At 47.5% G+C, this 22500-nt stretch overlaps 40 non-coding genes across 40 annotated transcripts; 19 read left to right on the top strand and 21 right to left on the bottom strand.

Moving 5' to 3' along the window:
* Positions 1-126: 126 nt before the first annotated feature.
* Positions 127-198, bottom strand: trnae-uuc (transfer RNA glutamic acid (anticodon UUC)). The gene has a single exon. It is a non-coding gene; the product is annotated as a tRNA-Glu (tRNA).
* Positions 199-740: 542 nt separating this feature from the next.
* Positions 741-812, top strand: trnaw-cca (transfer RNA tryptophan (anticodon CCA)). Its single transcript has one exon. It is a non-coding gene; the product is annotated as a tRNA-Trp (tRNA).
* A 398-nt stretch (positions 813-1210) lies between these two features.
* Positions 1211-1282, bottom strand: trnae-uuc (transfer RNA glutamic acid (anticodon UUC)). The gene has a single exon. It is a non-coding gene; the product is annotated as a tRNA-Glu (tRNA).
* A 542-nt stretch (positions 1283-1824) lies between these two features.
* On the top strand, positions 1825-1896 carry trnaw-cca (transfer RNA tryptophan (anticodon CCA)). Its single transcript has one exon. It is a non-coding gene; the product is annotated as a tRNA-Trp (tRNA).
* Positions 1897-2294: 398 nt separating this feature from the next.
* trnae-uuc (transfer RNA glutamic acid (anticodon UUC)) lies at positions 2295-2366 on the bottom strand. Its single transcript has one exon. It is a non-coding gene; the product is annotated as a tRNA-Glu (tRNA).
* Positions 2367-3377: 1011 nt separating this feature from the next.
* On the bottom strand, positions 3378-3449 carry trnae-uuc (transfer RNA glutamic acid (anticodon UUC)). Its single transcript has one exon. It is a non-coding gene; the product is annotated as a tRNA-Glu (tRNA).
* A 540-nt stretch (positions 3450-3989) lies between these two features.
* Positions 3990-4061, top strand: trnaw-cca (transfer RNA tryptophan (anticodon CCA)). The gene has a single exon. It is a non-coding gene; the product is annotated as a tRNA-Trp (tRNA).
* A 399-nt stretch (positions 4062-4460) lies between these two features.
* Positions 4461-4532, bottom strand: trnae-uuc (transfer RNA glutamic acid (anticodon UUC)). Its single transcript has one exon. It is a non-coding gene; the product is annotated as a tRNA-Glu (tRNA).
* Positions 4533-5072: 540 nt separating this feature from the next.
* Positions 5073-5144, top strand: trnaw-cca (transfer RNA tryptophan (anticodon CCA)). Its single transcript has one exon. It is a non-coding gene; the product is annotated as a tRNA-Trp (tRNA).
* A 398-nt stretch (positions 5145-5542) lies between these two features.
* Positions 5543-5614, bottom strand: trnae-uuc (transfer RNA glutamic acid (anticodon UUC)). The gene has a single exon. It is a non-coding gene; the product is annotated as a tRNA-Glu (tRNA).
* A 540-nt stretch (positions 5615-6154) lies between these two features.
* On the top strand, positions 6155-6226 carry trnaw-cca (transfer RNA tryptophan (anticodon CCA)). Its single transcript has one exon. It is a non-coding gene; the product is annotated as a tRNA-Trp (tRNA).
* Positions 6227-6624: 398 nt separating this feature from the next.
* Positions 6625-6696, bottom strand: trnae-uuc (transfer RNA glutamic acid (anticodon UUC)). The gene has a single exon. It is a non-coding gene; the product is annotated as a tRNA-Glu (tRNA).
* A 540-nt stretch (positions 6697-7236) lies between these two features.
* trnaw-cca (transfer RNA tryptophan (anticodon CCA)) lies at positions 7237-7308 on the top strand. The gene has a single exon. It is a non-coding gene; the product is annotated as a tRNA-Trp (tRNA).
* Positions 7309-7707: 399 nt separating this feature from the next.
* On the bottom strand, positions 7708-7779 carry trnae-uuc (transfer RNA glutamic acid (anticodon UUC)). Its single transcript has one exon. It is a non-coding gene; the product is annotated as a tRNA-Glu (tRNA).
* Positions 7780-8319: 540 nt separating this feature from the next.
* trnaw-cca (transfer RNA tryptophan (anticodon CCA)) lies at positions 8320-8391 on the top strand. The gene has a single exon. It is a non-coding gene; the product is annotated as a tRNA-Trp (tRNA).
* Positions 8392-8790: 399 nt separating this feature from the next.
* Positions 8791-8862, bottom strand: trnae-uuc (transfer RNA glutamic acid (anticodon UUC)). Its single transcript has one exon. It is a non-coding gene; the product is annotated as a tRNA-Glu (tRNA).
* A 540-nt stretch (positions 8863-9402) lies between these two features.
* On the top strand, positions 9403-9474 carry trnaw-cca (transfer RNA tryptophan (anticodon CCA)). Its single transcript has one exon. It is a non-coding gene; the product is annotated as a tRNA-Trp (tRNA).
* A 399-nt stretch (positions 9475-9873) lies between these two features.
* Positions 9874-9945, bottom strand: trnae-uuc (transfer RNA glutamic acid (anticodon UUC)). Its single transcript has one exon. It is a non-coding gene; the product is annotated as a tRNA-Glu (tRNA).
* Positions 9946-10485: 540 nt separating this feature from the next.
* trnaw-cca (transfer RNA tryptophan (anticodon CCA)) lies at positions 10486-10557 on the top strand. Its single transcript has one exon. It is a non-coding gene; the product is annotated as a tRNA-Trp (tRNA).
* A 399-nt stretch (positions 10558-10956) lies between these two features.
* trnae-uuc (transfer RNA glutamic acid (anticodon UUC)) lies at positions 10957-11028 on the bottom strand. Its single transcript has one exon. It is a non-coding gene; the product is annotated as a tRNA-Glu (tRNA).
* Positions 11029-11568: 540 nt separating this feature from the next.
* Positions 11569-11640, top strand: trnaw-cca (transfer RNA tryptophan (anticodon CCA)). The gene has a single exon. It is a non-coding gene; the product is annotated as a tRNA-Trp (tRNA).
* A 399-nt stretch (positions 11641-12039) lies between these two features.
* Positions 12040-12111, bottom strand: trnae-uuc (transfer RNA glutamic acid (anticodon UUC)). The gene has a single exon. It is a non-coding gene; the product is annotated as a tRNA-Glu (tRNA).
* Positions 12112-12651: 540 nt separating this feature from the next.
* On the top strand, positions 12652-12723 carry trnaw-cca (transfer RNA tryptophan (anticodon CCA)). Its single transcript has one exon. It is a non-coding gene; the product is annotated as a tRNA-Trp (tRNA).
* Positions 12724-13122: 399 nt separating this feature from the next.
* trnae-uuc (transfer RNA glutamic acid (anticodon UUC)) lies at positions 13123-13194 on the bottom strand. The gene has a single exon. It is a non-coding gene; the product is annotated as a tRNA-Glu (tRNA).
* Positions 13195-13734: 540 nt separating this feature from the next.
* On the top strand, positions 13735-13806 carry trnaw-cca (transfer RNA tryptophan (anticodon CCA)). Its single transcript has one exon. It is a non-coding gene; the product is annotated as a tRNA-Trp (tRNA).
* Positions 13807-14205: 399 nt separating this feature from the next.
* trnae-uuc (transfer RNA glutamic acid (anticodon UUC)) lies at positions 14206-14277 on the bottom strand. Its single transcript has one exon. It is a non-coding gene; the product is annotated as a tRNA-Glu (tRNA).
* Positions 14278-15290: 1013 nt separating this feature from the next.
* trnae-uuc (transfer RNA glutamic acid (anticodon UUC)) lies at positions 15291-15362 on the bottom strand. Its single transcript has one exon. It is a non-coding gene; the product is annotated as a tRNA-Glu (tRNA).
* Positions 15363-15902: 540 nt separating this feature from the next.
* Positions 15903-15974, top strand: trnaw-cca (transfer RNA tryptophan (anticodon CCA)). The gene has a single exon. It is a non-coding gene; the product is annotated as a tRNA-Trp (tRNA).
* Positions 15975-16373: 399 nt separating this feature from the next.
* Positions 16374-16445, bottom strand: trnae-uuc (transfer RNA glutamic acid (anticodon UUC)). The gene has a single exon. It is a non-coding gene; the product is annotated as a tRNA-Glu (tRNA).
* Positions 16446-16985: 540 nt separating this feature from the next.
* On the top strand, positions 16986-17057 carry trnaw-cca (transfer RNA tryptophan (anticodon CCA)). Its single transcript has one exon. It is a non-coding gene; the product is annotated as a tRNA-Trp (tRNA).
* A 399-nt stretch (positions 17058-17456) lies between these two features.
* On the bottom strand, positions 17457-17528 carry trnae-uuc (transfer RNA glutamic acid (anticodon UUC)). The gene has a single exon. It is a non-coding gene; the product is annotated as a tRNA-Glu (tRNA).
* Positions 17529-18068: 540 nt separating this feature from the next.
* On the top strand, positions 18069-18140 carry trnaw-cca (transfer RNA tryptophan (anticodon CCA)). Its single transcript has one exon. It is a non-coding gene; the product is annotated as a tRNA-Trp (tRNA).
* A 399-nt stretch (positions 18141-18539) lies between these two features.
* On the bottom strand, positions 18540-18611 carry trnae-uuc (transfer RNA glutamic acid (anticodon UUC)). The gene has a single exon. It is a non-coding gene; the product is annotated as a tRNA-Glu (tRNA).
* Positions 18612-19151: 540 nt separating this feature from the next.
* Positions 19152-19223, top strand: trnaw-cca (transfer RNA tryptophan (anticodon CCA)). Its single transcript has one exon. It is a non-coding gene; the product is annotated as a tRNA-Trp (tRNA).
* A 399-nt stretch (positions 19224-19622) lies between these two features.
* On the bottom strand, positions 19623-19694 carry trnae-uuc (transfer RNA glutamic acid (anticodon UUC)). Its single transcript has one exon. It is a non-coding gene; the product is annotated as a tRNA-Glu (tRNA).
* A 540-nt stretch (positions 19695-20234) lies between these two features.
* trnaw-cca (transfer RNA tryptophan (anticodon CCA)) lies at positions 20235-20306 on the top strand. Its single transcript has one exon. It is a non-coding gene; the product is annotated as a tRNA-Trp (tRNA).
* Positions 20307-20705: 399 nt separating this feature from the next.
* On the bottom strand, positions 20706-20777 carry trnae-uuc (transfer RNA glutamic acid (anticodon UUC)). Its single transcript has one exon. It is a non-coding gene; the product is annotated as a tRNA-Glu (tRNA).
* A 540-nt stretch (positions 20778-21317) lies between these two features.
* trnaw-cca (transfer RNA tryptophan (anticodon CCA)) lies at positions 21318-21389 on the top strand. The gene has a single exon. It is a non-coding gene; the product is annotated as a tRNA-Trp (tRNA).
* A 399-nt stretch (positions 21390-21788) lies between these two features.
* Positions 21789-21860, bottom strand: trnae-uuc (transfer RNA glutamic acid (anticodon UUC)). The gene has a single exon. It is a non-coding gene; the product is annotated as a tRNA-Glu (tRNA).
* A 540-nt stretch (positions 21861-22400) lies between these two features.
* On the top strand, positions 22401-22472 carry trnaw-cca (transfer RNA tryptophan (anticodon CCA)). The gene has a single exon. It is a non-coding gene; the product is annotated as a tRNA-Trp (tRNA).
* Positions 22473-22500: the final 28 nt, after the last annotated feature.

The following is a 22500-nucleotide window of genomic DNA, read 5'->3' as shown; positions in this document are numbered from 1 at the left end:
TTTGCGTGAGCTCAAAAAAGGCAAATATCGGGAGAGAGGAGGAATTTTTTACCCACTTGACTCAACACATCAACCCCACAAAGCAGCGAGGTATTTAAATCTGGAAGAGATGCAAAAGGTCACGGCTTCCCATACCGGGAGTCGAACCCGGGCCGCCTGGGTGAAAACCAGGAATCCTAACCGCTAGACCATATGGGACAACACGTCTGACAAACAGTGTTTTGGAGGTGGAGAGAGTGGCAATTTCAGGCCTTCCTGGCGTTTTGCTTTCAGAACGTTGTCCTTTTGTGACTTGAGATTTTGGTGAGCGGTTATTCTGGGCCACCCGAGTGTCTGCAAGCCGGTTGTTCTGGCTGCACTGCTCAATCGGACAGATCTGTGTCACCCCATGTTTTTGTCCACCTTAGCACTGTTTGATGTTAAGGAATTGTTCCTTCCCTCTTTGCGGCGCTGAGGAAAAAATTGAGAATAGACAGTGATATGTCAGAAATCAATTTCCTTCCACTGTTCCATCTGCAGGAGTCCAACACCTTTCCCATAATAAAAGAGTGGAGTCGCAAGCCCCCCCATTTTTGAAGCAAGCCAGAAAGGATTCCTATCTTTCTTTGCATGTATAAGCATCAAACGTGTACAACAAGGACAACTTGCATCTTAGGAGTCGTCTGCTGGAAACGGTTTGCAGGGATGATCCAATCAGCTGGGTCTACGGAGCCAGATCATGTGCCAGCACGGTTGCGTTAGATCTCGTGGCGCAACGGTAGCGCGTCTGACTCCAGATCAGAAGGTTGCGTGTTCAAATCACGTCGGGATCAGTGGTTGTTTGTTGCAGTTATGAAGTCTCGCAAGGATTGTAGCGCTGTACTATAGAGACATAAGCTTTTGGAGAATGGGTGTTGTGGGCAACCTGAGTGTGAGCCGGCCAATCCCTTTGACCTCACTAATTATCAGACAGATCAGTAGGTCACCGCATGAATGTCCACTTTAGCACCACTGAGTCATTAAGAATGTTTCCCTCTTCGTACAGGCGAGGTAACCAATGAGGAAATACAGTAATTTGTCATGAATCAGTTTCCGCCACTTTATAATTTGCGTGAGCTCAAAAAGGCAAATATTGGGAGAGAGGAGGATTTTTTTACCCACTTGACTCAACACATCAACCCCACAAAGCAGTGAGGTATTTCAATCTGGAAGAGATGCAAAAGGTCACGGCTTCCCATACCGGGAGTCGAACCCGGGCCGCCTGGGTGAAAACCAGGAATCCTAACCGCTAGACCATATGGGACAACACGTCTGACAAACAGTGTTTTGGAGGTGGAGAGAGTGGCAATTTCAGGCCTTCCTGGCGTTTTGCTTTCAGAACGTTGTCCTTTTGTGACTTGAGATTTTGGTGAGCGGTTATTCTGGGCCACCCGAGTGTCTGCAAGCCGGTTGTTCTGGCTGCACTGCTTAATCGGACAGATCTGTGTCACCCCATGTTTTTGTCCACCTTAGCACTGTTTGATGTTAAGGAATTGTTCCTTCCCTCTTTGCGGCGCTGAGGAAAAAATTGAGAATAGACAGTGATATGTCAGAAATCAATTTCCTTCCACTGTTCCATCTGCAGGAGTCCAACACCTTTCCCATAATAAAAGAGTGGAGTCGCAAGCCCCCCCATTTTTGAAGCAAGCCAGAAAGGATTCCTATCTTTCTTTGCATGTATAAGCATCAAACGTGTACAACAAGGACAACTTGCATCTTAGGAGTCGTCTGCTGGAAACGGTTTGCAGGGATGATCGAATCAGCTGGGTCTACGGAGCCAGATCAGGTGCCAGCCTGGTTGCGTTAGATCTCGTGGCGCAACGGTAGCGCGTTTGACTCCAGATCAGAAGGTTGCGTGTTCAAATCACGTCGGGATCAGTGGTTGTTTGTTGCAGTTATGAAGTCTCGCAAGGATTGTAGTGCTGTACTATAGAGACATAAGCTTTTGGAGAATGGGTGTTGTTGGCAACCTGAGTGTGAGCCGGCCAATCCCTTTGACCTCACTAATTATCAGACAGATCAGTAGGTCACCGCATGAATGTCCACTTTAGCACCACTGAGTCATTAAGAATGTTTCCCTCTTCGTACAGGTGAGGTAACCAATGAGGAAATACAGTAATTTGTCATGAATCAGTTTCCGCCACTTTATAATTTGCGTGAGCTCAAAAAGGCAAATATTGGGAGAGATGAGGATTTTTTTACCCACTTGACTCAACACATCAACCCCACAAAGCAGCGAGGTATTTCAATCTGGAAGAGATGCAAAAGGTCACGGCTTCCCATACCGGGAGTCGAACCCGGGCCGCCTGGGTGAAAACCAGGAATCCTAACCGCTAGACCATATGGGAGAACTCGTCTGACAAACAGTGTTTTGGAGGTGGAGAGAGTGGCAATTTCAGGCCTTCCTGGCGTTTTGCTTTCAGAACGTTGTCCTTTTGTGACTTGAGATTTTGGTGAGCGGTTATTCTGGGCCACCCGAGTGTCTGCAAGCCGGTTGTTCTGGCTGCACTGCTCAATCGGACAGATCTGTGTCACCCCATGTTTTTGTCCACCTTAGCACTGTTTGATGTTAAGGAATTGTTCCTTCCCTCTTTGCGGCGCTGAGGAAAAAATTGAAAATAGACAGTGATATGTCAGAAATCAATTTCCTTCCACTGTTCCATCTGCAGGAGTCCAACACCTTTCCCATAATAAAAGAGTGGAGTCGCAAGCCCCCCCATTTTTGAAGCAAGCCAGAAAGGATTCCTATCTTTCTTTGCATGTATAAGCATCAAACGTGTACAACAAGGACAACTTGCATCTTAGGAGTCGTCTGCTGGAAACAATTTGCAGGGATGATCCAATCAGCTGGGTCTACGGAGCCAGATCAGGTGCCAGCCCGGTTGTGTTAGATCGTGGCGCAACGGTAGCGCGTCTGACTCCAGATCAGAAGGTTGCGTGTTCACATCACGTTGGGATCAGTGGTTGTTTGTTGCAGTTATGAAGTCTCGCAAGGATTGTAGCGCTGTACTATAGAGACATAAGCTTTTGGAGAATGGGTGTTGTGGGCAACCTGAGTGTGAGCCGGCCAATCCCTTTGACCTCACTAATTATCAGACAGATCAGTAGGTCACCGCATGAATGTCCACTTTAGCACCACTGAGTCATTAAGAATTTTTCCATCTTCGTACAGGCGAGGTAACCAATGAGGAAATACAGTTATTTGTCATGAATCAGTTTCCGCCACTTTATAATTTGCGTGAGCTCAAAAAAGGCAAATATTGGGAGAGAGGAGGATTTTTTTACCCACTTGACTCAACACATCAACCCCACAAAGCAGCGAGGTATTTCAATCTGGAAGAGATGCAAAAGGTCACGGCTTCCCATACCGGGAGTCGAACCCGGGCCGCCTGGGTGAAAACCAGGAATCCTAACCGCTAGACCATATGGGAGAACTCGTCTGACAAACAGTGTTTTGGAGGTGGAGAGAGTGGCAATTTCGGGCCTTCCTGGCGTTTTGCTTTCAGAACGTTGTCCTTTTGTGACTTGAGATTTTGGTGAGCGGTTATTCTGGGCCACCCGAGTGTCGGCAAGCCGGTTGTTCTGGCTGCACTGCTCAATCGGACAGATCTGTGTCACCCCATGTTTGTCCACCTTAGCACTGTTTGATGTTAAGGAATTGTTCCTTCCCTCTTTGCGGCGCTGAGGAAAAAATTGAGAATAGACAGTGATATGTCAGAAATCAATTTCCTTCCACTGTTCCATCTGCAGGAGTCCAACACCTTTCCCATAATAAAAGAGTGGAGTCGCAAGCCCCCCAATTTTTGAAGCAAGCCAGAAAGGATTCCTATCTTTCTTTGCATGTATAAGCATCAAACGTGTACAACAAGGACAACTTGCATCTTAGGAGTCGTCTGCTGGAAACGGTTTGCAGGGATGATCCAATCAGCTGGGTCTACGGAGCCAGATCAGGTGCCAGCACGGTTGCGTTAGATCTCGTGGCGCAACGGTAGCGCGTCTGACTCCAGATCAGAAGGTTGCGTGTTCAAATCACGTCGGGATCAGTGGTTGTTTGTTGCAGTTATGAAGTCTCGCAAGGATTGTAGCGCTGTACTATAGAGACATAAGCTTTTGGAGAATGGGTGTTGTGGGCAACCTGAGTGTGAGCCGGCCAATCCCTTTGACCTCACTAATTATCAGACAGATCAGTAGGTCACCGCATGAATGTCCACTTTAGCACCACTGAGTCATTAAGAATTTTTCCCTCTTCGTACAGGCGAGGTAACCAATGAGGAAATACAGTAATTTGTCATGAATCAGTTTCCGCCACTTTATAATTTGCGTGAGCTCAAAAAAGGCAAATATTGGGAGAGAGGAGGATTTTTTTACCCACTTGACTCAACACATCAACCCCACAAAGCAGCGAGGTATTTCAATCTGGAAGAGATGCAAAAGGTCACGGCTTCCCATACCGGGAGTCGAACCCGGGCCGCCTGGGTGAAAACCAGGAATCCTAACCGCTAGACCATATGGGAGAACTCGTCTGACAAACAGTGTTTTGGAGGTGGAGAGAGTGGCAATTTCGGGCCTTCCTGGCGTTTTGCTTTCAGAACGTTGTCCTTTTGTGACTTGAGATTTTGGTGAGCGGTTATTCTGGGCCACCCGAGTGTCGGCAAGCCGGTTGTTCTGGCTGCACTGCTCAATCGGACAGATCTGTGTCACCCCATGTTTGTCCACCTTAGCACTGTTTGATGTTAAGGAATTGTTCCTTCCCTCTTTGCGGCGCTGAGGAAAAAATTGAGAATAGACAGTGATATGTCAGAAATCAATTTCCTTCCACTGTTCCATCTGCAGGAGTCCAACACCTTTCCCATAATAAAAGAGTGGAGTCGCAAGCCCCCCAATTTTTGAAGCAAGCCAGAAAGGATTCCTATCTTTCTTTGCATGTATAAGCATCAAACGTGTACAACAAGGACAACTTGCATCTTAGGAGTCGTCTGCTGGAAACGGTTTGCAGGGATGATCCAATCAGCTGGGTCTACGGAGCCAGATCAGGTGCCAGCACGGTTGCGTTAGATCTCGTGGCGCAACGGTAGCGCGTCTGACTCCAGATCAGAAGGTTGCGTGTTCAAATCACGTCGGGATCAGTGGTTGTTTGTTGCAGTTATGAAGTCTCGCAAGGATTGTAGCGCTGTACTATAGAGACATAAGCTTTTGGAGAATGGGTGTTGTGGGCAACCTGAGTGTGAGCCGGCCAATCCCTTTGACCTCACTAATTATCAGACAGATCAGTAGGTCACCGCATGAATGTCCACTTTAGCACCACTGAGTCATTAAGAATTTTTCCCTCTTCGTACAGGCGAGGTAACCAATGAGGAAATACAGTAATTTGTCATGAATCAGTTTCCGCCACTTTATAATTTGCGTGAGCTCAAAAAGGCAAATATTGGGAGAGAGGAGGATTTTTTTACCCACTTGACTCAACACATCAACCCCACAAAGCAGCGAGGTATTTCAATCTGGAAGAGATGCAAAAGGGCACGGCTTCCCATACCGGGAGTCGAACCCGGGCCGCCTGGGTGAAAACCAGGAATCCTAACCGCTAGACCATATGGGAGAACTCGTCTGACAAACAGTGTTTTGGAGGTGGAGAGAGTGGCAATTTCGGGCCTTCCTGGCGTTTTGCTTTCAGAACGTTGTCCTTTTGTGACTTGAGATTTTGGTGAGCGGTTATTCTGGGCCACCCGAGTGTCGGCAAGCCGGTTGTTCTGGCTGCACTGCTCAATCGGACAGATCTGTGTCACCCCATGTTTGTCCACCTTAGCACTGTTTGATGTTAAGGAATTGTTCCTTCCCTCTTTGCGGCGCTGAGGAAAAAATTGAGAATAGACAGTGATATGTCAGAAATCAATTTCCTTCCACTGTTCCATCTGCAGGAGTCCAACACCTTTCCCATAATAAAAGAGTGGAGTCGCAAGCCCCCCAATTTTTGAAGCAAGCCAGAAAGGATTCCTATCTTTCTTTGCATGTATAAGCATCAAACGTGTACAACAAGGACAACTTGCATCTTAGGAGTCGTCTGCTGGAAACGGTTTGCAGGGATGATCCAATCAGCTGGGTCTACGGAGCCAGATCAGGTGCCGGCACGGTTGCGTTAGATCTCGTGGCGCAACGGTAGCGCGTCTGACTCCAGATCAGAAGGTTGCGTGTTCAAATCACGTCGGGATCAGTGGTTGTTTGTTGCAGTTATGAAGTCTCGCAAGGATTGTAGCGCTGTACTATAGAGACATAAGCTTTTGGAGAATGGGTGTTGTGGGCAACCTGAGTGTGAGCCGGCCAATCCCTTTGACCTCACTAATTATCAGACAGATCAGTAGGTCACCGCATGAATGTCCACTTTAGCACCACTGAGTCATTAAGAATTTTTCCCTCTTCGTACAGGCGAGGTAACCAATGAGGAAATACAGTAATTTGTCATGAATCAGTTTCCGCCACTTTATAATTTGCGTGAGCTCAAAAAGGCAAATATTGGGAGAGAGGAGGAATTTTTTACCCACTTGACTCAACACATCAACCCCACAAAGCAGCGAGGTATTTAAATCTGGAAGAGATGCAAAAGGTCACGGCTTCCCATACCGGGAGTCGAACCTGGGCCGCCTGGGTGAAAACCAGGAATCCTAACCGCTAGACCATATGGGACAACACGTCTGACAAACAGTGTTTTGGAGGTGGAGAGAGTGGCAATTTCGGGCCTTCCTGGCGTTTTGCTTTCAGAACGTTGTCCTTTTGTGACTTGAGATTTTGGTGAGCGGTTATTCTGGGCCACCCGAGTGTCTGCAAGCCGGTTGTTCTGGCTGCACTGCTCAATCGGACAGATCTGTGTCACCCCATGTTTGTCCACCTTAGCACTGTTTGATGTTAAGGAATTGTTCCTTCCCTCTTTGCGGCGCTGAGGAAAAAATTGAGAATAGACAGTGATATGTCAGAAATCAATTTCCTTCCACTGTTCCATCTGCAGGAGTCCAACACCTTTCCCATAATAAAAGAGTGGAGTCGCAAGCCCCCCAATTTTTGAAGCAAGCCAGAAAGGATTCCTATCTTTCTTTGCATGTATAAGCATCAAACGTGTACAACAAGGACAACTTGCATCTTAGGAGTCGTCTGCTGGAAACGGTTTGCAGGGATGATCCAATCAGCTGGGTCTACGGAGCCAGATCAGGTGCCAGCACGGTTGCGTTAGATCTCGTGGCGCAACGGTAGCGCGTCTGACTCCAGATCAGAAGGTTGCGTGTTCAAATCACGTCGGGATCAGTGGTTGTTTGTTGCAGTTATGAAGTCTCGCAAGGATTGTAGCGCTGTACTATAGAGACATAAGCTTTTGGAGAATGGGTGTTGTGGGCAACCTGAGTGTGAGCCGGCCAATCCCTTTGACCTCACTAATTATCAGACAGATCAGTAGGTCACCGCATGAATGTCCACTTTAGCACCACTGAGTCATTAAGAATTTTTCCCTCTTCGTACAGGCGAGGTAACCAATGAGGAAATACAGTAATTTGTCATGAATCAGTTTCCGCCACTTTATAATTTGCGTGAGCTCAAAAAAGGCAAATATTGGGAGAGAGGAGGATTTTTTTACCCACTTGACTCAACACATCAACCCCACAAAGCAGCGAGGTATTTAAATCTGGAAGAGATGCAAAAGGTCACGGCTTCCCATACCGGGAGTCGAACCCGGGCCGCCTGGGTGAAAACCAGGAATCCTAACCGCTAGACCATATGGGACAACACGTCTGACAAACAGTGTTTTGGAGGTGGAGAGAGTGGCAATTTCAGGCCTTCCTGGCGTTTTGCTTTCAGAACGTTGTCCTTTTGTGACTTGAGATTTTGGTGAGCGGTTATTCTGGGCCACCCGAGTGTCGGCAAGCCGGTTGTTCTGGCTGCACTGCTCAATCGGACAGATCTGTGTCACCCCATGTTTGTCCACCTTAGCACTGTTTGATGTTAAGGAATTGTTCCTTCCCTCTTTGCGGCGCTGAGGAAAAAATTGAGAATAGACAGTGATATGTCAGAAATCAATTTCCTTCCACTGTTCCATCTGCAGGAGTCCAACACCTTTCCCATAATAAAAGAGTGGAGTCGCAAGCCCCCCAATTTTTGAAGCAAGCCAGAAAGGATTCCTATCTTTCTTTGCATGTATAAGCATCAAACGTGTACAACAAGGACAACTTGCATCTTAGGAGTCGTCTGCTGGAAACGGTTTGCAGGGATGATCCAATCAGCTGGGTCTACGGAGCCAGATCAGGTGCCAGCACGGTTGCGTTAGATCTCGTGGCGCAACGGTAGCGCGTCTGACTCCAGATCAGAAGGTTGCGTGTTCAAATCACGTCGGGATCAGTGGTTGTTTGTTGCAGTTATGAAGTCTCGCAAGGATTGTAGCGCTGTACTATAGAGACATAAGCTTTTGGAGAATGGGTGTTGTGGGCAACCTGAGTGTGAGCCGGCCAATCCCTTTGACCTCACTAATTATCAGACAGATCAGTAGGTCACCGCATGAATGTCCACTTTAGCACCACTGAGTCATTAAGAATTTTTCCCTCTTCGTACAGGCGAGGTAACCAATGAGGAAATACAGTAATTTGTCATGAATCAGTTTCCGCCACTTTATAATTTGCGTGAGCTCAAAAAAGGCAAATATTGGGAGAGAGGAGGATTTTTTTACCCACTTGACTCAACACATCAACCCCACAAAGCAGCGAGGTATTTCAATCTGGAAGAGATGCAAAAGGTCACGGCTTCCCATACCGGGAGTCGAACCCGGGCCGCCTGGGTGAAAACCAGGAATCCTAACCGCTAGACCATATGGGAGAACTCGTCTGACAAACAGTGTTTTGGAGGTGGAGAGAGTGGCAATTTCGGGCCTTCCTGGCGTTTTGCTTTCAGAACGTTGTCCTTTTGTGACTTGAGATTTTGGTGAGCGGTTATTCTGGGCCACCCGAGTGTCGGCAAGCCGGTTGTTCTGGCTGCACTGCTCAATCGGACAGATCTGTGTCACCCCATGTTTGTCCACCTTAGCACTGTTTGATGTTAAGGAATTGTTCCTTCCCTCTTTGCGGCGCTGAGGAAAAAATTGAGAATAGACAGTGATATGTCAGAAATCAATTTCCTTCCACTGTTCCATCTGCAGGAGTCCAACACCTTTCCCATAATAAAAGAGTGGAGTCGCAAGCCCCCCAATTTTTGAAGCAAGCCAGAAAGGATTCCTATCTTTCTTTGCATGTATAAGCATCAAACGTGTACAACAAGGACAACTTGCATCTTAGGAGTCGTCTGCTGGAAACGGTTTGCAGGGATGATCCAATCAGCTGGGTCTACGGAGCCAGATCAGGTGCCAGCACGGTTGCGTTAGATCTCGTGGCGCAACGGTAGCGCGTCTGACTCCAGATCAGAAGGTTGCGTGTTCAAATCACGTCGGGATCAGTGGTTGTTTGTTGCAGTTATGAAGTCTCGCAAGGATTGTAGCGCTGTACTATAGAGACATAAGCTTTTGGAGAATGGGTGTTGTGGGCAACCTGAGTGTGAGCCGGCCAATCCCTTTGACCTCACTAATTATCAGACAGATCAGTAGGTCACCGCATGAATGTCCACTTTAGCACCACTGAGTCATTAAGAATTTTTCCCTCTTCGTACAGGCGAGGTAACCAATGAGGAAATACAGTAATTTGTCATGAATCAGTTTCCGCCACTTTATAATTTGCGTGAGCTCAAAAAAGGCAAATATTGGGAGAGAGGAGGATTTTTTTACCCACTTGACTCAACACATCAACCCCACAAAGCAGCGAGGTATTTCAATCTGGAAGAGATGCAAAAGGGCACGGCTTCCCATACCGGGAGTCGAACCCGGGCCGCCTGGGTGAAAACCAGGAATCCTAACCGCTAGACCATATGGGAGAACTCGTCTGGCAAACAGTGTTTTGGAGGTGGAGAGAGTGGCAATTTCGGGCCTTCCTGGCGTTTTGCTTTCAGAACGTTGTCCTTTTGTGACTTGAGATTTTGGTGAGCGGTTATTCTGGGCCACCCGAGTGTCGGCAAGCCGGTTGTTCTGGCTGCACTGCTCAATCGGACAGATCTGTGTCACCCCATGTTTGTCCACCTTAGCACTGTTTGATGTTAAGGAATTGTTCCTTCCCTCTTTGCGGCGCTGAGGAAAAAATTGAGAATAGACAGTGATATGTCAGAAATCAATTTCCTTCCACTGTTCCATCTGCAGGAGTCCAACACCTTTCCCATAATAAAAGAGTGGAGTCGCAAGCCCCCCAATTTTTGAAGCAAGCCAGAAAGGATTCCTATCTTTCTTTGCATGTATAAGCATCAAACGTGTACAACAAGGACAACTTGCATCTTAGGAGTCGTCTGCTGGAAACGGTTTGCAGGGATGATCCAATCAGCTTGGTCTACGGAGCCAGATCAGGTGCCAGCACGGTTGCGTTAGATCTCGTGGCGCAACGGTAGCGCGTCTGACTCCAGATCAGAAGGTTGCGTGTTCAAATCACGTCGGGATCAGTGGTTGTTTGTTGCAGTTATGAAGTCTCGCAAGGATTGTAGCGCTGTACTATAGAGACATAAGCTTTTGGAGAATGGGTGTTGTGGGCAACCTGAGTGTGAGCCGGCCAATCCCTTTGACCTCACTAATTATCAGACAGATCAGTAGGTCACCGCATGAATGTCCACTTTAGCACCACTGAGTCATTAAGAAATTTTCCCTCTTCGTACAGGCGAGGTAACCAATGAGGAAATACAGTAATTTGTCATGAATCAGTTTCCGCCACTTTATAATTTGCGTGAGCTCAAAAAAGGCAAATATTGGGAGAGAGGAGGATTTTTTTACCCACTTGACTCAACACATCAACCCCACAAAGCAGCGAGGTATTTAAATCTGGAAGAGATGCAAAAGGTCACGGCTTCCCATACCGGGAGTCGAACCCGGGCCGCCTGGGTGAAAACCAGGAATCCTAACCGCTAGACCATATGGGACAACACATCTGACAAACAGTGTTTTGGAGGTGGAGAGAGTGGCAATTTCGGGCCTTCCTGGCGTTTTGCTTTCAGAACGTTGTCCTTTTGTGACTTGAGATTTTGGTGAGCGGTTATTCTGGGCCACCCGAGTGTCGGCAAGCCGGTTGTTCTGGCTGCACTGCTCAATCGGACAGATCTGTGTCACCCCATGTTTGTCCACCTTAGCACTGTTTGATGTTAAGGAATTGTTCCTTCCCTCTTTGCGGCGCTGAGGAAAAAATTGAGAATAGACAGTGATATGTCAGAAATCAATTTCCTTCCACTGTTCCATCTGCAGGAGTCCAACACCTTTCCCATAATAAAAGAGTGGAGTCGCAAGCCCCCCAATTTTTGAAGCAAGCCAGAAAGGATTCCTATCTTTCTTTGCATGTATAAGCATCAAACGTGTACAACAAGGACAACTTGCATCTTAGGAGTCGTCTGCTGGAAACGGTTTGCAGGGATGATCCAATCAGCTGGGTCTACGGAGCCAGATCAGGTGCCAGCACGGTTGCGTTAGATCTCGTGGCGCAACGGTAGCGCGTCTGACTCCAGATCAGAAGGTTGCGTGTTCAAATCACGTCGGGATCAGTGGTTGTTTGTTGCAGTTATGAAGTCTCGCAAGGATTGTAGCGCTGTACTATAGAGACATAAGCTTTTGGAGAATGGGTGTTGTGGGCAACCTGAGTGTGAGCCGGCCAATCCCTTTGACCTCACTAATTATCAGACAGATCAGTAGGTCACCGCATGAATGTCCACTTTAGCACCACTGAGTCATTAAGAATTTTTCCCTCTTCGTACAGGCGAGGTAACCAATGAGGAAATACAGTAATTTGTCATGAATCAGTTTCCGCCACTTTATAATTTGCGTGAGCTCAAAAAAGGCAAATATTGGGAGAGAGGAGGATTTTTTTACCCACTTGACTCAACACATCAACCCCACAAAGCAGCGAGGTATTTAAATCTGGAAGAGATGCAAAAGGTCACGGCTTCCCATACCGGGAGTCGAACCCGGGCCGCCTGGGTGAAAACCAGGAATCCTAACCGCTAGACCATATGGGACAACACGTCTGACAAACAGTGTTTTGGAGGTGGAGAGAGTGGCAATTTCAGACCTTCCTGGCGTTTTGCTTTCAGAACGTTGTCCTTTTGTGACTTGAGATTTTGGTGAGCGGTTATTCTGGGCCACCCGAGTGTCGGCAAGCCGGTTGTTCTGGCTGCACTGCTCAATCGGACAGATCTGTGTCACCCCATGTTTGTCCACCTTAGCACTGTTTGATGTTAAGGAATTGTTCCTTCCCTCTTTGCGGCGCTGAGGAAAAAATTGAGAATAGACAGTGATATGTCAGAAATCAATTTCCTTCCACTGTTCCATCTGCAGGAGTCCAACACCTTTCCCATAATAAAAGAGTGGAGTCGCAAGCCCCCCAATTTTTGAAGCAAGCCAGAAAGGATTCCTATCTTTCTTTGCATGTATAAGCATCAAACGTGTACAACAAGGACAACTTGCATCTTAGGAGTCGTCTGCTGGAAACGGTTTGCAGGGATGATCCAATCAGCTGGGTCTACGGAGCCAGATCAGGTGCCAGCACGGTTGCGTTAGATCTCGTGGCGCAACGGTAGCGCGTCTGACTCCAGATCAGAAGGTTGCGTGTTCAAATCACGTCGGGATCAGTGGTTGTTTGTTGCAGTTATGAAGTCTCGCAAGGATTGTAGCGCTGTACTATAGAGACATAAGCTTTTGGAGAATGGGTGTTGTGGGCAACCTGAGTGTGAGCCGGCCAATCCCTTTGACCTCACTAATTATCAGACAGATCAGTAGGTCACCGCATGAATGTCCACTTTAGCACCACTGAGTCATTAAGAATTTTTCGCTCTTCGTACAGGCGAGGTAACCAATGAGGAAATACAGTAATTTGTCATGAATCAGTTTCCGCCACTTTATAATTTGCGTGAGCTCAAAAAAGGCAAATATTGGGAGAGAGGAGGATTTTTTTACCCACTTGACTCAACACATCAACCCCACAAAGCAGCGAGGTATTTCAATCTGGAAGAGATGCAAAAGGTCACGGCTTCCCATACCGGGAGTCGAACCCGGGCCGCCTGGGTGAAAACCAGGAATCCTAACCGCTAGACCATATGGGACAACACGTCTGACAAACAGTGTTTTGGAGGTGGAGAGAGTGGCAATTTCGGGCCTTCCTGGCGTTTTGCTTTCAGAACGTTGTCCTTTTGTGACTTGAGATTTTGGTGAGCGGTTATTCTGGGCCACCCGAGTGTCGGCAAGCCGGTTGTTCTGGCTGCACTGCTCAATCGGACAGATCTGTGTCACCCCATGTTTGTCCACCTTAGCACTGTTTGATGTTAAGGAATTGTTCCTTCCCTCTTTGCGGCGCTGAGGAAAAAATTGAGAATAGACAGTGATATGTCAGAAATCAATTTCCTTCCACTGTTCCATCTGCAGGAGTCCAACACCTTTCCCATAATAAAAGAGTGGAGTCGCAAGCCCCCCAATTTTTGAAGCAAGCCAGAAAGGATTCCTATCTTTCTTTGCATGTATAAGCATCAAACGTGTACAACAAGGACAACTTGCATCTTAGGAGTCGTCTGCTGGAAACGGTTTGCAGGGATGATCCAATCAGCTGGGTCTACGGAGCCAGATCAGGTGCCAGCCCGGTTGCGTTAGATCTCGTGGCGCAACGGTAGCGCGTCTGACTCCAGATCAGAAGGTTGCGTGTTCAAATCACGTCGGGATCAGTGCTTGTTTGTTGCAGTTATGAAGTCTCGCAAGGATTGTAGCGCTGTACTATAGAGACATAAGCTTTTGGAGAATGGCTGTTGTGGGCAACCTGAGTGTGAGCCGGCCAATCCCTTTGACCTCACTAATTATCAGGCAGATCAGTAGGTCACCGCATGAATGTCCACTTTAGCACCACTGAGTCATTAAGAATTTTTCCCTCTTCGTACAGGCGAGGTAACCAATGAGGAAATACAGTAATTTGTCATGAATCAGTTTCCGCCACTTTATAATTTGCGTGAGCTCAAAAAAGGCAAATATTGGGAGAGAGGAGGATTTTTTTACCCACTTGACTCAACACATCAACCCCACAAAGTAGCGAGGTATTTCAATCTGGAAGAGATGCAAAAGGTCACGGCTTCCCATACCGGGAGTCGAACCCGGGCCGCCTGGGTGAAAACCAGGAATCCTAACCGCTAGACCATATGGGACAACACGTCTGACAAACAGTGTTTTGGAGGTGGACAGAGTGGCAATTTCAGGCCTTCCTGGCGTTTTGCTTTCAGAACGTTGTCCTTTTGTGACTTGAGATTTTGGTGAGCGGTTATTCTGGGCCACCCGAGTGTCTGCAAGCCGGTTGTTCTGGCTGCACTGCTCAATCTGACAGATCTGTGTCACCCCATGTTTTTGTCCACCTTAGCACATTTTGATGTTAAGGAATTGTTCCTTCCCTCTTTGCGGCGCTGAGGAAAAAATTGAGAATAGACAGTGATATGTCAGAAATCAATTTCCTTCCACTGTTGCATCTGCAGGAGTCCAAAACCTTTCCCATAATAAAAGAGTGGAGTCGCAAGCCCCCCAATTTTTGAAGCAAGCCAGAAAGGATTCCTATCTTTCTTTGCATGTATAAGCATCAAACGTGTACAACAAGGAGAACTTGCATCTTAGGAGTCGTCTGCTGGAAACGGTTTGCAGGGATGATCCAATCAGCTGGGTCTACGGAGCCAGATCAGGTGCCAGCCTGGTTGCGTTAGATCTCGTGGCGCAACGGTAGCGCGTCTGACTTCAGATCAGAAGGTTGGGTGTTCAAATCACGTCGTGATCAGTGGTTGTTTGTTGCAGTTATGAAGTCTCGCAAGGATTGTAGCGCTGTACTATAGAGACATAAGCTTTTGGAGAATGGGTGTTGTGGGCAACCTGAGTGTGAGCCGGCCAATCCCTTTGACCTCACTAATTATCAGACAGATCAGTAGGTCACCGCATGAATGTCCACTTTAGCACCACTGAGTCATTAAGAATGTTTCCCTCTTCGTACAGGCGAGGTAACCAATGAGGAAATACAGTAATTTGTCATGAATCAGTTTCCGCCACTTTATAATTTGCGTGAGCTCAAAAAAGGCAAATATTGGGAGAGAGGAGGATTTTTTTACCCACTTGACTCAACACATCAACCCCACAAAGCAGCGAGGTATTTCAATCTGGAAGAGATGCAAAAGGTCACGGCTTCCCATACCGGGAGTCGAACCCGGGCCGCCTGGGTGAAAACCAGGAATCCTAACCGCTAGACCATATGGGAGAACTCGCCTGACAAACAGTGTTTTGGAGGTGGAGAGAGTGGCAATTTCAGGCCTTCCTGGCGTTTTGCTTTCAGAACGTTGTCCTTTTGTGACTTGAGATTTTGGTGAGCGGTTATTCTGGGCCACCCGAGTGTCGGCAAGCCGGTTGTTCTGGCTGCACTGCTCAATCGGACAGATCTGTGTCACCCCATGTTTGTCCACCTTAGCACTGTTTGATGTTAAGGAATTGTTCCTTCCCTCTTTGCGGCGCTGAGGAAAAAATTGAGAATAGACAGTGATATGTCAGAAATCAATTTCCTTCCACTGTTCCATCTGCAGGAGTCCAACACCTTTCCCATAATAAAAGAGTGGAGTCGCAAGCCCCCCAATTTTTGAAGCAAGCCAGAAAGGATTCCTATCTTTCTTTGCATGTATAAGCATCAAACGTGTACAACAAGGACAACTTGCATCTTAGGAGTCGTCTGCTGGAAACGGTTTGCAGGGATGATCCAATCAGCTGGGTCTACGGAGCCAGATCAGGTGCCAGCCCGGTTGCGTTAGATCTCGTGGCGCAACGGTAGCGCGTCTGACTCCAGATCAGAAGGTTGCGTGTTCAAATCACGTCGGGATCAGTGGTTGTTTGTTGCAGTTATGAAGTCTCGCAAGGATTGTAGCGCTGTACTATAGAGACATAAGCTTTTGGAGAATGGGTGTTGTGGGCAACCTGAGTGTGAGCCGGCCAATCCCTTTGACCTCACTAATTATCAGACAGATCAGTAGGTCACCGCATGAATGTCCACTTTAGCACCACTGAGTCATTAAGAATTTTTCCATCTTCGTACAGGCGAGGTAACCAATGAGGAAATACAGTAATTTGTCATGAATCAGTTTCCGCCACTTTATAATTTGCGTGAGCTCAAAAAAGGCAAATATTGGGAGAGAGGAGGATTTTTTTACCCACTTGACTCAACACATCAACCCCACAAAGCAGCGAGGTATTTCAATCTGGAAGAGATGCAAAAGGTCACGGCTTCCCATACCGGGAGTCGAACCCGGGCCGCCTGGGTGAAAACCAGGAATCCTAACCGCTAGACCATATGGGAGAACTCGTCTGACAAACAGTGTTTTGGAGGTGGAGAGAGTGGCAATTTCGGGCCTTCCTGGCGTTTTGCTTTCAGAACGTTGTCCTTTTGTGACTTGAGATTTTGGTGAGCGGTTATTCTGGGCCACCCGAGTGTCGGCAAGCCGGTTGTTCTGGCTGCACTGCTCAATCGGACAGATCTGTGTCACCCCATGTTTGTCCACCTTAGCACTGTTTGATGTTAAGGAATTGTTCCTTCCCTCTTTGCGGCGCTGAGGAAAAAATTGAGAATAGACAGTGATATGTCAGAAATCAATTTCCTTCCACTGTTCCATCTGCAGGAGTCCAACACCTTTCCCATAATAAAAGAGTGGAGTCGCAAGCCCCCCAATTTTTGAAGCAAGCCAGAAAGGATTCCTATCTTTCTTTGCATGTATAAGCATCAAACGTGTACAACAAGGACAACTTGCATCTTAGGAGTCGTCTGCTGGAAACGGTTTGCAGGGATGATCCAATCAGCTTGGTCTACGGAGCCAGATCAGGTGCCAGCCCGGTTGCGTTAGATCTCGTGGCGCAACGGTAGCGCGTCTGACTCCAGATCAGAAGGTTGCGTGTTCAAATCACGTCGGGATCAGTGGTTGTTTGTTGCAGTTATGAAGTCTCGCAAGGATTGTAGCGCTGTACTATAGAGACATAAGCTTTTGGAGAATGGGTGTTGTGGGCAACCTGAGTGTGAGCCGGCCAATCCCTTTGACCTCACTAATTATCAGACAGATCAGTAGGTCACCGCATGAATGTCCACTTTAGCACCACTGAGTCATTAAGAATTTTTCCCTCTTCGTACAGGCGAGGTAACCAATGAGGAAATACAGTAATTTGTCATGAATCAGTTTCCGCCACTTTATAATTTGCGTGAGCTCAAAAAAGGCAAATATTGGGAGAGAGGAGGATTTTTTTACCCACTTGACTCAACACATCAACCCCACAAAGCAGCGAGGTATTTAAATCTGGAAGAGATGCAAAAGGTCACGGCTTCCCATACCGGGAGTCGAACCCGGGCCGCCTGGGTGAAAACCAGGAATCCTAACCGCTAGACCATATGGGACAACACGTCTGACAAACAGTGTTTTGGAGGTGGAGAGAGTGGCAATTTCGGGCCTTCCTGGCGTTTTGCTTTCAGAACGTTGTCCTTTTGTGACTTGAGATTTTGGTGAGCGGTTATTCTGGGCCACCCGAGTGTCGGCAAGCCGGTTGTTCTGGCTGCACTGCTCAATCGGACAGATCTGTGTCACCCCATGTTTGTCCACCTTAGCACTGTTTGATGTTAAGGAATTGTTCCTTCCCTCTTTGCGGCGCTGAGGAAAAAATTGAGAATAGACAGTGATATGTCAGAAATCAATTTCCTTCCACTGTTCCATCTGCAGGAGTCCAACACCTTTCCCATAATAAAAGAGTGGAGTCGCAAGCCCCCCAATTTTTGAAGCAAGCCAGAAAGGATTCCTATCTTTCTTTGCATGTATAAGCATCAAACGTGTACAACAAGGACAACTTGCATCTTAGGAGTCGTCTGCTGGAAACGGTTTGCAGGGATGATCCAATCAGCTGGGTCTACGGAGCCAGATCAGGTGCCAGCCTGGTTGCGTTAGATCTCGTGGCGCAACGGTAGCGCGTCTGACTCCAGATCAGAAGGTTGCGTGTTCAAATCACGTCGGGATCAGTGGTTGTTTGTTGCAGTTATGAAGTCTCGCAAGGATTGTAGTGCTGTACTATAGAGACATAAGCTTTTGGAGAATGGGTGTTGTGGGCAACCTGAGTGTGAGCCGGCCAATCCCTTTGACCTCACTAATTATCAGACAGATCAGTAGGTCACCGCATGAATGTCCACTTTAGCACCACTGAGTCATTAAGAATGTTTCCCTCTTCGTACAGGCGAGGTAACCAATGAGGAAATACAGTAATTTGTCATGAATCAGTTTCCGCCACTTTATAATTTGCGTGAGCTCAAAAAAGGCAAATATTGGGAGAGAGGAGGATTTTTTTACCCACTTGACTCAACACATCAACCCCACAAAGCAGCGAGGTATTTCAATCTGGAAGAGATGCAAAAGGTCACGGCTTCCCATACCGGGAGTCGAACCCGGGCCGCCTGGGTGAAAACCAGGAATCCTAACCGCTAGACCATATGGGAGAACTCGCCTGACAAACAGTGTTTTGGAGGTGGAGAGAGTGGCAATTTCGGGCCTTCCTGGCGTTTTGCTTTCAGAACGTTGTCCTTTTGTGACTTGAGATTTTGGTGAGCGGTTATTCTGGGCCACCCGAGTGTCGGCAAGCCGGTTGTTCTGGCTGCACTGCTCAATCGAACAGATCTGTGTCACCCCATGTTTGTCCACCTTAGCACTGTTTGATGTTAAGGAATTGTTCCTTCCCTCTTTGCGGCGCTGAGGAAAAAATTGAGAATAGACAGTGATATGTCAGAAATCAATTTCCTTCCACTGTTCCATCTGCAGGAGTCCAACACCTTTCCCATAATAAAAGAGTGGAGTCGCAAGCCCCCCAATTTTTGAAGCAAGCCAGAAAGGATTCCTATCTTTCTTTGCATGTATAAGCATCAAACGTGTACAACAAGGACAACTTGCATCTTAGGAGTCGTCTGCTGGAAACGGTTTGCAGGGATGATCCAATCAGCTGGGTCTACGGAGCCAGATCAGGTGCCAGCCTGGTTGCGTTAGATCTCGTGGCGCAACGGTAGCGCGTCTGACTCCAGATCAGAAGGTTGCGTGTTCAAATCACGTCGGGATCAGTGGTTGTTTGTTGCAGTTATGAAGTCTCGCAAGGATTGTAGCGCTGTACTATAGAGACATAAGCTTTTGGAGAATGGGTGTTGTGGGCAACCTGAGTGTGAGCCGGCCAATCCCTTTGACCTCACTAATTATCAGACAGATCAGTAGGTCACCGCATGAATGTCCACTTTAGCACCACTGAGTCATTAAGAAATTTTCCCTCTTCGTACAGGCGAGGTAACCAATGAGGAAATACAGTAATTTGTCATGAATCAGTTTCCGCCACTTTATAATTTGCGTGAGCTCAAAAAAGGCAAATATTGGGAGAGAGGAGGATTTTTTTACCCACTTGACTCAACACATCAACCCCACAAAGCAGCGAGGTATTTCAATCTGGAAGAGATGCAAAAGGTCACGGCTTCCCATACCGGGAGTCGAACCCGGGCCGCCTGGGTGAAAACCAGGAATCCTAACCGCTAGACCATATGGGAGAACTCGTCTGACAAACAGTGTTTTGGAGGTGGAGAGAGTGGCAATTTCGGGCCTTCCTGGCGTTTTGCTTTCAGAACGTTGTCCTTTTGTGACTTGAGATTTTGGTGAGCGGTTATTCTGGGCCACCCGAGTGTCGGCAAGCCGGTTGTTCTGGCTGCACTGCTCAATCGGACAGATCTGTGTCACCCCATGTTTGTCCACCTTAGCACTGTTTGATGTTAAGGAATTGTTCCTTCCCTCTTTGCGGCGCTGAGGAAAAAATTGAGAATAGACAGTGATATGTCAGAAATCAATTTCCTTCCACTGTTCCATCTGCAGGAGTCCAACACCTTTCCCATAATAAAAGAGTGGAGTCGCAAGCCCCCCAATTTTTGAAGCAAGCCAGAAAGGATTCCTATCTTTCTTTGCATGTATAAGCATCAAACGTGTACAACAAGGACAACTTGCATCTTAGGAGTCGTCTGCTGGAAACGGTTTGCAGGGATGATCCAATCAGCTGGGTCTACGGAGCCAGATCAGGTGCCAGCCCGGTTGCGTTAGATCTCGTGGCGCAACGGTAGCGCGTCTGACTCCAGATCAGAAGGTTGCGTGTTCAAATCACGTCGGGATCAGTGGTTGTTTGTTGCAGTTATGAAGTCTCGCAAGGATTGTAGCGCTGTACTATAGAGACATAAGCTTTTGGAGAATGGGTGTTGTGGGCAACCTGAGTGTGAGCCGGCCAATCCCTTTGACCTCACTAATTATCAGACAGATCAGTAGGTCACCGCATGAATGTCCACTTTAGCACCACTGAGTCATTAAGAATGTTTCCCTCTTCGTACAGGCGAGGTAACCAATGAGGAAATACAGTAATTTGTCATGAATCAGTTTCCGCCACTTTATAATTTGCGTGAGCTCAAAAAAGGCAAATATTGGGAGAGAGGAGGATTTTTTTACCCACTTGACTCAACACATCAACCCCACAAAGCAGCGAGGTATTTCAATCTGGAAGAGATGCAAAAGGTCACGGCTTCCCATACCGGGAGTCGAACCCGGGCCGCCTGGGTGAAAACCAGGAATCCTAACCGCTAGACCATATGGGACAACACGTCTGACAAACAGTGTTTTGGAGGTGGAGAGAGTGGCAATTTCGGGCCTTCCTGGCGTTTTGCTTTCAGAACGTTGTCCTTTTGTGACTTGAGATTTTGGTGAGCGGTTATTCTGGGCCACCCGAGTGTCGGCAAGCCGGTTGTTCTGGCTGCACTGCTCAATCGGACAGATCTGTGTCACCCCATGTTTGTCCACCTTAGCACTGTTTGATGTTAAGGAATTGTTCCTTCCCTCTTTGCGGCGCTGAGGAAAAAATTGAGAATAGACAGTGATATGTCAGAAATCAATTTCCTTCCACTGTTCCATCTGCAGGAGTCCAACACCTTTCCCATAATAAAAGAGTGGAGTCGCAAGCCCCCCAATTTTTGAAGCAAGCCAGAAAGGATTCCTATCTTTCTTTGCATGTATAAGCATCAAACGTGTACAACAAGGACAACTTGCATCTTAGGAGTCGTCTGCTGGAAACGGTTTGCAGGGATGATCCAATCAGCTGGGTCTACGGAGCCAGATCAGGTGCCAGCCCGGTTGCGTTAGATCTCGTGGCGCAACGGTAGCGCGTCTGACTCCAGATCAGAAGGTTGCGTGTTCAAATCACGTCGGGATCAGTGGTTGTTTGTTGCAGTTATGAAGTCTCGCAAGGATTGTAGCGCTGTACTATAGAGACATAAGCTTTTGGAGAATGGGTGTTGTGGGCAACCTGAGTGTGAGCCGGCCAATCCCTTTGACCTCACTAATTATCAGACAGATCAGTAGGTCACCGCATGAATGTCCACTTTAGCACCACTGAGTCATTAAGAATGTTTCCCTCTTCGTACAGGCGAGGTAACCAATGAGGAAATACAGTAATTTGTCATGAATCAGTTTCCGCCACTTTATAATTTGCGTGAGCTCAAAAAAGGCAAATATTGGGAGAGAGGAGGATTTTTTTACCCACTTGACTCAACACATCAACCCCACAAAGCAGCGAGGTATTTCAATCTGGAAGAGATGCAAAAGGTCACGGCTTCCCATACCGGGAGTCGAACCCGGGCCGCCTGGGTGAAAACCAGGAATCCTAACCGCTAGACCATATGGGACAACACGTCTGACAAACAGTGTTTTGGAGGTGGAGAGAGTGGCAATTTCGGGCCTTCCTGGCGTTTTGCTTTCAGAACGTTGTCCTTTTGTGACTTGAGATTTTGGTGAGCGGTTATTCTGGGCCACCCGAGTGTCGGCAAGCCGGTTGTTCTGGCTGCACTGCTCAATCGGACAGATCTGTGTCACCCCATGTTTGTCCACCTTAGCACTGTTTGATGTTAAGGAATTGTTCCTTCCCTCTTTGCGGCGCTGAGGAAAAAATTGAGAATAGACAGTGATATGTCAGAAATCAATTTCCTTCCACTGTTCCATCTGCAGGAGTCCAACACCTTTCCCATAATAAAAGAGTGGAGTCGCAAGCCCCCCAATTTTTGAAGCAAGCCAGAAAGGATTCCTATCTTTCTTTGCATGTATAAGCATCAAACGTGTACAACAAGGACAACTTGCATCTTAGGAGTCGTCTGCTGGAAACGGTTTGCAGGGATGATCCAATCAGCTTGGTCTACGGAGCCAGATCAGGTGCCAGCCCGGTTGCGTTAGATCTCGTGGCGCAACGGTAGCGCGTCTGACTCCAGATCAGAAGGTTGCGTGTTCAAATCACGTCGGGATCAGTGGTTGTTTGTTGCAGTTATGAAGTCT

This window comes from Misgurnus anguillicaudatus, chromosome 15 (assembly GCF_027580225.2).
Source record: "Misgurnus anguillicaudatus chromosome 15, ASM2758022v2, whole genome shotgun sequence".
In the NCBI taxonomy this organism is placed as follows: Eukaryota; Metazoa; Chordata; class Actinopteri; order Cypriniformes; family Cobitidae; genus Misgurnus; species Misgurnus anguillicaudatus.
This window is presented reverse-complemented; position numbering and strand designations above follow the sequence as displayed.